The sequence below is a fragment of the Chanos chanos genome, chromosome 2 (assembly GCF_902362185.1).
Source record: "Chanos chanos chromosome 2, fChaCha1.1, whole genome shotgun sequence".
Lineage (NCBI taxonomy): Eukaryota > Metazoa > Chordata > Actinopteri > Gonorynchiformes > Chanidae > Chanos > Chanos chanos.
The window spans coordinates 13,622,658-13,631,175 of NC_044496.1; positions in this window are offsets into that span (position 1 = coordinate 13,622,658).

The window sequence follows — 8,518 nt, forward strand, 5'->3', positions numbered from 1 at the left end:
TGGCTAACTCTGACTCACCTATTCACAAAGCCTCTCCACCACACCCTCCTGAAGGCCAGCAGATAAAGAATGCCAGGATGAAGTTCAGTCAGCATGGAAGCAACCCACCCTACACAAACTCTTGTTTCTCACCAGATAGCTTCATATAAAAGCTTTCAGATAAGCCTAAGTATTCCAGGTAAATTATGATTGGACCATAAAAGTTCATCAGATCAATGCCATAAAGCCCGCTGGCTACTCCAGGTAAAAATGCTCCAGTCTCCTCTTGCATAAGATATATGATTGATGGCTTTTTTACAATCCTTCGTGCGTAAGACTTCAGTGTAAAAATTAACAGACCAGAGTGAAAGTGTTTTTCTTCTTCCTCTAGACATCCCAGGGACTGCCCCACTCCATCTTTGACCCCTTAAGATTGAAGCAAAACAAACCAAGTTCAGTCCCTCTCACAGCCTGCTGGACTGCTCCTGTCGTACGAGTGAAGTCACACACCTCTAATGCAGGGGGAAAGAGAGAGAGAGAAAAAGAGAGTCTTCCCTCACTCTCTGTCCCCCCCTTTCCCTGTTCTGTCCATCTGTCACTGCTGGACAGGGATAAAGACAGGGATCTCAGAGCCCTCTGGACTGCTGATGTAATATTTTTATTTGCATTTATGTAAAACGCAAGACAAATATTCTAGAACAACACTGGTTGAGAAGAGCATTACTGAAATCCAGCTTGCCCTTGATTGGCTGCTGCCACTGAGAGACGACCTCGTTACTCCACATCCTGTACGCCCCCCTGTCACTTTGTTACGTGACAACACACAGGGAAGCTATGGCAATAGTGCACCAAAGAAACACTCTACAGTGGGAACTGACAGTGTCAATCACTGAAGTTCAGATATGATGTGCGATCTGTGTAATGGTCATAACGGTCACTTTGTGTCACAAGATCACTGTTCTCATTCCTGAAATAATAACTGGCCCAGAGACCTCTCTAACATGGACATTCCATCTTTGTTTATAAACAAACAAAAAAAAAGATTCTTTTTCCACTTCATTAACCTCTTTTGAAGCCAAGCAGAGAAGGGGATGAGCAGAGGCATACAGAGAACAAACCAAGTTGACCTAAATCTGTGAGATCACGGTTCAGACCAAGGTAGAGTGGTCGCACTGGCTTTAATGGACAATCAGAACACACAGTCATTGTCTGCCAGCTAATGCAAACAACAAGTGTCCACTGGTTACTTGGCCTGAAGTGGTTAGGAATTTTGAGGTCTGATAAGACAGTACAATAATGAGGTAAATATTAACTTAAGGGAGGCTACTCAAACCTTGGATACCATGATAAGATATTGCTATATTATTCACATTCAGGTGGCAAAGTCCCATCAGTGGAAAGAAACAATTTAACAGATAAGTTATTTATTAGATAAGGTGAAATTAAGGTATTTATGGGGTACAGTGAAATTAGAACAAGCTAATTTCACCAACAGAATAAAGTAGAACTTTTTTAGAAAATGTCTCGGTGCATAATCAATTCCCTTATTAAAAATGTACAACAAGCCCGCCCACTCCTTCTTTTGTTGTTGTTTTGTTTTGTTTTGGGTAGATCTGTTCTACACAGTGCATATTTGTAAGTTTTGTCCAAATGTGCTCACTTTTAATGAAAGACTACTGTACAATCTTGTTCAAAGTAAGTACACTTAAAACATGCACTTTTTTTTATAAAGCATCATGACAAAATTCAGTTTGTATATGTGAGGTTTGAGGGAGTGAGTGTAAAGGATGAGACAAAGAGAGAGAGAGAGAGAGAGAGATAGAGAGAAAATTGTGATGGGTCTGCAAGAGGCTAAGATCACCCCTTTTCAGTAGCTTAAAGCAGAAATATTGCAATGCTTAAGTTCTAGGCACTGAGCAGAGGTAAACGGTTTAAGGAGGGGTTGAATCTGTCACCACTCTTACGGACACACCTGCTGTGGAAAAGACAACAGACAGCAGGAGAATGACAGCAAGCATGAACAAAGTACAGCAAGAGCAAACATTTAATATCATGACAGGAACATGGGGATAAAATCAACCGCTCTAAAAATTAGTGGAGAGCATTAAGTGCACAGAACATCCTTCCATGACCCATTTTGGGATCCATTTCAGGGGTAAGTACAGTGACAGACAAATAGTGTCTGGTGCTTGAGCAGAGAGGAGGGAGAAAGAGAGAGAGAGAGACAAACAGTGTATCAGCTCTCTAAAACTAGCAAACCTCCCTTGTTTTGCAGCTGCAGTGTAAGGATCAGTATACCTTACTCTAAGTCACATTCTCTGCTAGGGCAGAGGAGCATATAAATCAGACCGGTGGAAAAACAAGAATGCCATGGACACTCAACATCTGCTATACACATGTTCCTTCCATGATACCACCCAGCAATCCCAGTCTTCCACTACCACACACACACACACACGGGAGTCCTTTAAAATGAAAAAAACAAAAAAACAAAAAAAAAACTTCACCTAATACTACACGTGGCACTGTTTTTAAGCAACACTCTTTCTGTGCAGTGAATGCTTTTCTGCCAACTTGTCTCTTGCGGTTTCATGCAAGTTACATACAAACTGCAAACTCTTTAGGCATCATTAGTCCACAATTCAACTAATAAGTTCCAGTAGCAGTACAATTGAAGTAGGCACTGAGAAAGCCGAGAAGCAAATCTGAACTCTAAAGTTATTACGTGGGTGAAATTAAATCACCATAATAATAATAATTTATGTTTGACTTGCTGTCTCAACAGGGGTGTAAGGCACATAATATGTTTAAGGGGATACAGATGTCTGGAAATAGTCAACTTTAAATAGTAGGAAATCTGTTTTTGAACTGATTGAACAGAGCATTACTTATGAAATGAAATTAAACATTGCAGAAGGAATAAATTCACAGATGCTAAATCACATATGATAAAATAAAAATTATGGCTGGCGAGGCACCATCCAGCAGTGTAACCCATCCATGACCTGACTTATCTGTGTTTGCATAGTCAACACATTACACAACCACACAAAGTTAAATTCAACTAATAAGTTACATCAAGTCGAATCAAGTATAGGTAACAACTATCAAAAACAAAATAAAACAAAACAAAAAGAAATGTGTTCAAATGCATAGAAACTATCAGTATACTAAGGCATCTGTCAGAATAAAGGGCACACTAATATAAAGTGTCATAAACGTCCATTGCGCCAGCATGGGCTGCTAAAAGGACTTCAATGCTCTGACACAGATTCCAAAAGTATGCGGAGCTCTCTTGGATGTTGGAATGTGACACCATTATTCCATGAGAAATTCCGTCATTTGTTGTTGTGTTGATGGTGGCGGAACGCACTGTCTCAAGTGCCAGTCCAAAGTCATGGAATGTGTTTTATATTGTTTTCATGCTCATCAAGCTGTTAAGGAGACATGTGCGCTCTGCAGATGGCAGGTACGTCATCTTGGAGTAGCCCACTTCTGTCAGGACTGAAAACTTCCAGCACAGGATGAGGGCACTCACTCAGAATAGTTTTGAGTTTATTACTGATTGCTTTGTTCTCTAAGGTGTCGATTGGTCTTAAACAACACTATGAAAATAAACAGCATACCATCAATGGGGTGCCAGAGGCTTTAACTGTGTAAAACAAACATTCAGACCTGTAGGTGTCTGTCTTTTGGACTGGACCACATAAGCACTCCATGTGGTCAGCTTTCCACTGTCTCTGTTCCTTGTACCATTTTACTTGCAGATATGCATTTGCAACACAGGGTTTAAGCATTGCAATCCACGGATAATACACCCCTCTGTGACCTTCTTGAAGGATGATCCTTGATGAAACTATGTTTTCATGCAGCTAGACTCATTTGTGATCAGCTGTTTTACCTTGCATCGAAAGCCTCTCAATTAAGAAGCATGCGTTTTCAGCACGGGTGACCCTACTTCATGTCTTTACCTTAGATGTCCATGCAAACACCCCCTTAGCTGCCACTACTTGAAAGACATCAGCAAGGTGAGTTGGCTCAATCACTGAAACTCCCATCAAACATGCCCCAATTATTGCCCCTCTTTTAGTCACTGAGATTAGTTCCTCAACCGTGGTATCCTAAATAATGGGAGAGAGGACGCACATATTTTTGAATTTATTTAATAAACTGAAGTAAGAGAAGAGTTTACCCAAACAGAGAACAAAACTCATTTGCAAAAATCACTTACAAACTTTTATCAAAGCTGATAAAACTCTCGTTCCATTTTAACTTATTTCGATCTCAATATTCAGTCGAAACTGAGGTCTAGTTAAACGCTGAACGTTTTAACTGATATTGGCGCTGAGGTCCTCCAGCTCCACAGCTTGACAGAAGCTCTCACAGCGCAGTGGTGAAACTTGCCCCCTGCTGGCCGTATCGGGATCTGTTTATGGAATAAGTCTGCTCTCAATCAAGACGTTTATGTAACTGCTGGAAACACGTCTTGAAGCGGACTACAGTGTGGAAAAACTGTTGGCTCTAGCGGACCTCTCCTTCAACCATAAATTTACACGCTCACAGAAAATATGTGAAAATTCACATGAAAAGCCATGACTGCATCAAAAATAAAACAGGAAGAAAACTGAAGCAATAGTTAAAACACTACACTGTTCACTTAATTGCGTGGGCTACAGCAAATTCTTGTCCTACATGTGGAGGAGTTTATTTAATAAAGTTGACTTGCGCTGGGGGGAGAGGTTTATCACCGCAATACATTGTGTAGGCATTTTAATGTTATCTAGTTTTAGCAACAAAACAAATTTCAGAAATCCACGTCGGGAATTCCAGATTATAATATTACCGTTAAAGTGAACACTACGGGCTATATTAAGTCACACTAACAGTTCCCAGTATGGATTTTTCCATTTGTTTTCCCTCCTCGACAATAATTATATGACTCAACCCTACCCCGAAACCAGTGTCTGTAATTTGGCTGTTGACTCCGGAACATCTCGGGCAAGTTCGCCTTAAGAAGACAAGAAAAGCAGACCTGCTTTGCCAGTCCCACTCCTTGAAAGCTATTGTGTTCAATAAACTTTGTTATCGTTCCTTTATCCACAGGCCAGATACAGAAACAAATTCGAAAAAATATAGGTCAATCGTTCGACAACGCTCGACTTTTGTCCTAAACTTTGAAATACGGTTTAGGACACAAGCTATGTTCTATGCAGAGACAGCATAGTGCCCAAGTTGCGAAATGTTTGTCTCCGCTCAAAACAGCTAACAGAGAAGCTGTGGTGTGAGCTACAAGAGATCATGATGTTATCAAATATTTTATCGAATGTCTCGCTGGAACAGATGCGTCATCTTCTCATACTGGACCTTTGTAACTAGGCTACATTTACTTTGTTATAATGAAAGACTCTCGTCTCTTAGTATGCTTCACTGCCTTGCCACTTCTGGGGTAGGCAGTCAAGCATCATTTGGCTCTGTATATGGAACAGGCTGTCCTGCCCACACTCTATATTTTTCCTCTGACCGACTGTACTTCTCTATTATTTTTAGAACATCCGCCACTCGGGTCGACTGGTCAGCCCTGGGCACACCCGAACATCCACATCAGTAAATTCATATGCTCATTCCGGTGTCTGAAACGAGCGTGAATGACCGATACCTACATGCTGTCAAAACAGCCCATTGATGCATTCAAAACTAGTCGCATGCTAAGAGGTTGTTTTGTTTTGCTGTGTTGCAGCAAAACTAAGGTGAAATCGCAGCAGTGTAGTCCACAGAGGGGCCAACTATGTGCACTCACTTCCTTTCAACAATCCCATAGGAACGAAAACGCTGAGAAGACATCTTTTTGACACATGAGAGACACGAGCTCGGAAGCTACTAGAAGAGTAAGAGGGATAAATGTTAAGGGTGAATGTTCATATTGCAGCATCTTGTTTTTGAGACATTTAAGATATGCTATCCGGACAAAATTTAAATTGAGGTTACCCAGAGAAACAACAGATTTATTGCGGAAACCAACAAGTCTACATAAATTAATGTTCTGTTCTTTTACTCATGAAAAAAAAAATACTCTAAGTTCATTCCACGTCCATGAAATTTTCACCGTGAAATGCCATGAAACTGTTATCCAACGCGGTCAATGGACGAGCAGAAAGACAAAATTACCGATAGACAAAACTGCCACCCTCTAAAAGACAGACTACATCAACTAGCTCCGATAAAAGAAGATATCATGTATGTAACCGTAATAAAGTTAAATTGTACTTACGTTTCGGTCAGTGCGCCAAACTTCCCTTCCTGTGTTTATTCTCCCTCTTGCTTCTTTCTTCGTTAATATATGTTGCTTATGTATTATTTAGCACTCCGTCTAACTAATATCTTAAAAACAGCATCTGGTCCGTCTCATTTGCGTTAATAAAAGTTACCGATATCCTCGAAGGCTAATAGTGGCCTTTCTCGCTTTGAAGTTTGGCGAGACAAACCATAAACCGGCAAATGAGTCAGATGCAATGACGTAGGCTTGTCTCCTTAAAAAAAAAAAAAAAAGAAAAAAAAAGACTTTTCCAGGTTTCAGCCACTAGGTCCTGTTTCTTTCATTTTAAATTTGCAGAGGTACGAAAATCGCTGATTTATTTATGAAGCACTTTCCACACATTTTACAAAAGTGAACAGACTCTACAGATACATATATTTTTTTTTTATTCACATCAGCTTAATTCTCTATCTGCATGATCATTTTTAGTACACTTATAGTGGCACTAATGACACCAAACAGTTAATGAAATGATGAAATTAGGGCAAATACTGATTATTATCAAGTCTGATAGAAATGGCACTGGATTTCTGATTGATATTGGTTCAGTCTAGTGCTCTGTGGATTCTGGTTAAGAACTATACTTACTGTATAATGATAAGCTTCAGGCACCCACTTCAGTAATGTGTTTCACAACTTATTCTAGCCCATAAAAGTGACATTCAGAATAATATCCTAATTAAATCCTTTTATTTTTGTTACTCTGATCTCATAGTAAAAACCTAACTCTGCCTTATTTCCTCCTTTGTCAGCCTCAACACAGATCCTACTGATTCTCTGGGTTTTGTTAACTGTGAGTGAACTGTGAAATGTGTGCTTTCCTCTGCATTTCTTCATATAAGACCAAAATCTTATCTACTGTAACTTGGTATTGTTCTTGCTATTCCCGCTTTTTTCACTTCCTGCTTTTCGTCGAGTGGAAGGAGAGGGAAACAATGAAAATCTCCTTAGTCTTCCTGTCCTCTTCCTGTCTGTGTGTGTCTCCTTGTGTGGGGCACGATCTCACAGATGATACGGACCTGCACTCACTCCTCTCTCTGTCTCGCTACTGTACAGTTAGAGTAGAGAAATGTGACATAAAAAAAGAAATCTCACTTCAGCTCATGCCACCAACAAGGTGACTGACATCTCTTTCACACTGTTCCATTTATGGATTCCTCTGTCAGTTCTCTCCAGTATATCAGTGTGAGCCGACCTGGAAACAGTGAGTAATCGCTATAATTGATTTGTGCTCATGGTTAGTTAGGCCAGAGGTGGAGGATCCATCACTAAGATTGACCTGCACAGATAGGAGCTGACTACATGGATCATGGACCAGTCGAACAGCTAAAAACTGGTCCTAGCAAGTCAAAAATTAGAATCATACTCCCTGTATCCATTATGCATTCAGCATTGCTGTGCTACTTGTGAAACCACTCATGTGTTGATCAGATTCTGAATTATAAGAAAAGAAGAGGAACTTGGTGAAGTATTGGCTAACAATGTATCTTTATTTCATGTACAGTATGTATTTTAAGAGGGGAATCAACATGACATGAGCTTGTAATGTTACTGTGCAACACCGTACTATAATGGTATTATAAGAAGAAATAATAATAACAAAACAAACTATGATGTCATAGCTTGATTCAGAATTTGCACATGCGTACATAAGATTATACACTAAATAATAGCTAAAAAATTGTGTGAGTGTGTGTGTGTGTGTGTGTGTGTGTGTCTGTCTGCAGCGGAGGGTTCTGCTAAGGCCAAAATGGGACAGTGGCAGTCAAACACTAAATGCAGAATCAGTCTTTGAAAAATAATGGCATATACTGTGGAAAATGGCTTGAGCTCTGGCCAGATTCCACAATACATGTAAAAAAGCATTAATTTCATTCACACAGAGGAGGACTGCCGTGGCTATAAGGAAAAGGAGCTCTAGGGTCATTAATATTACTCTTTTCAACTCCGGTGTATTTTATTTCAAAAGGAATGGCAATAACTTGGTGTCATCAGACTGTGGTTGTCAGGAGAGACGCATAGCTAGACCTGAAGAGGGCTCAGATAAAATGAAAAGCAGCATTCCTCAGGACTAGACCTATGGATGTTTATATTCACACACATCAGGAAATACCTTCGAGGAGGAAAAGCCATGTATATGTAACACACATCTGATAAAAATGGAAGAGCAGAATGAGGAGTAATTAGGTGGAGCAAATAACTAAAGGGCATGACCTAGAAACTTCC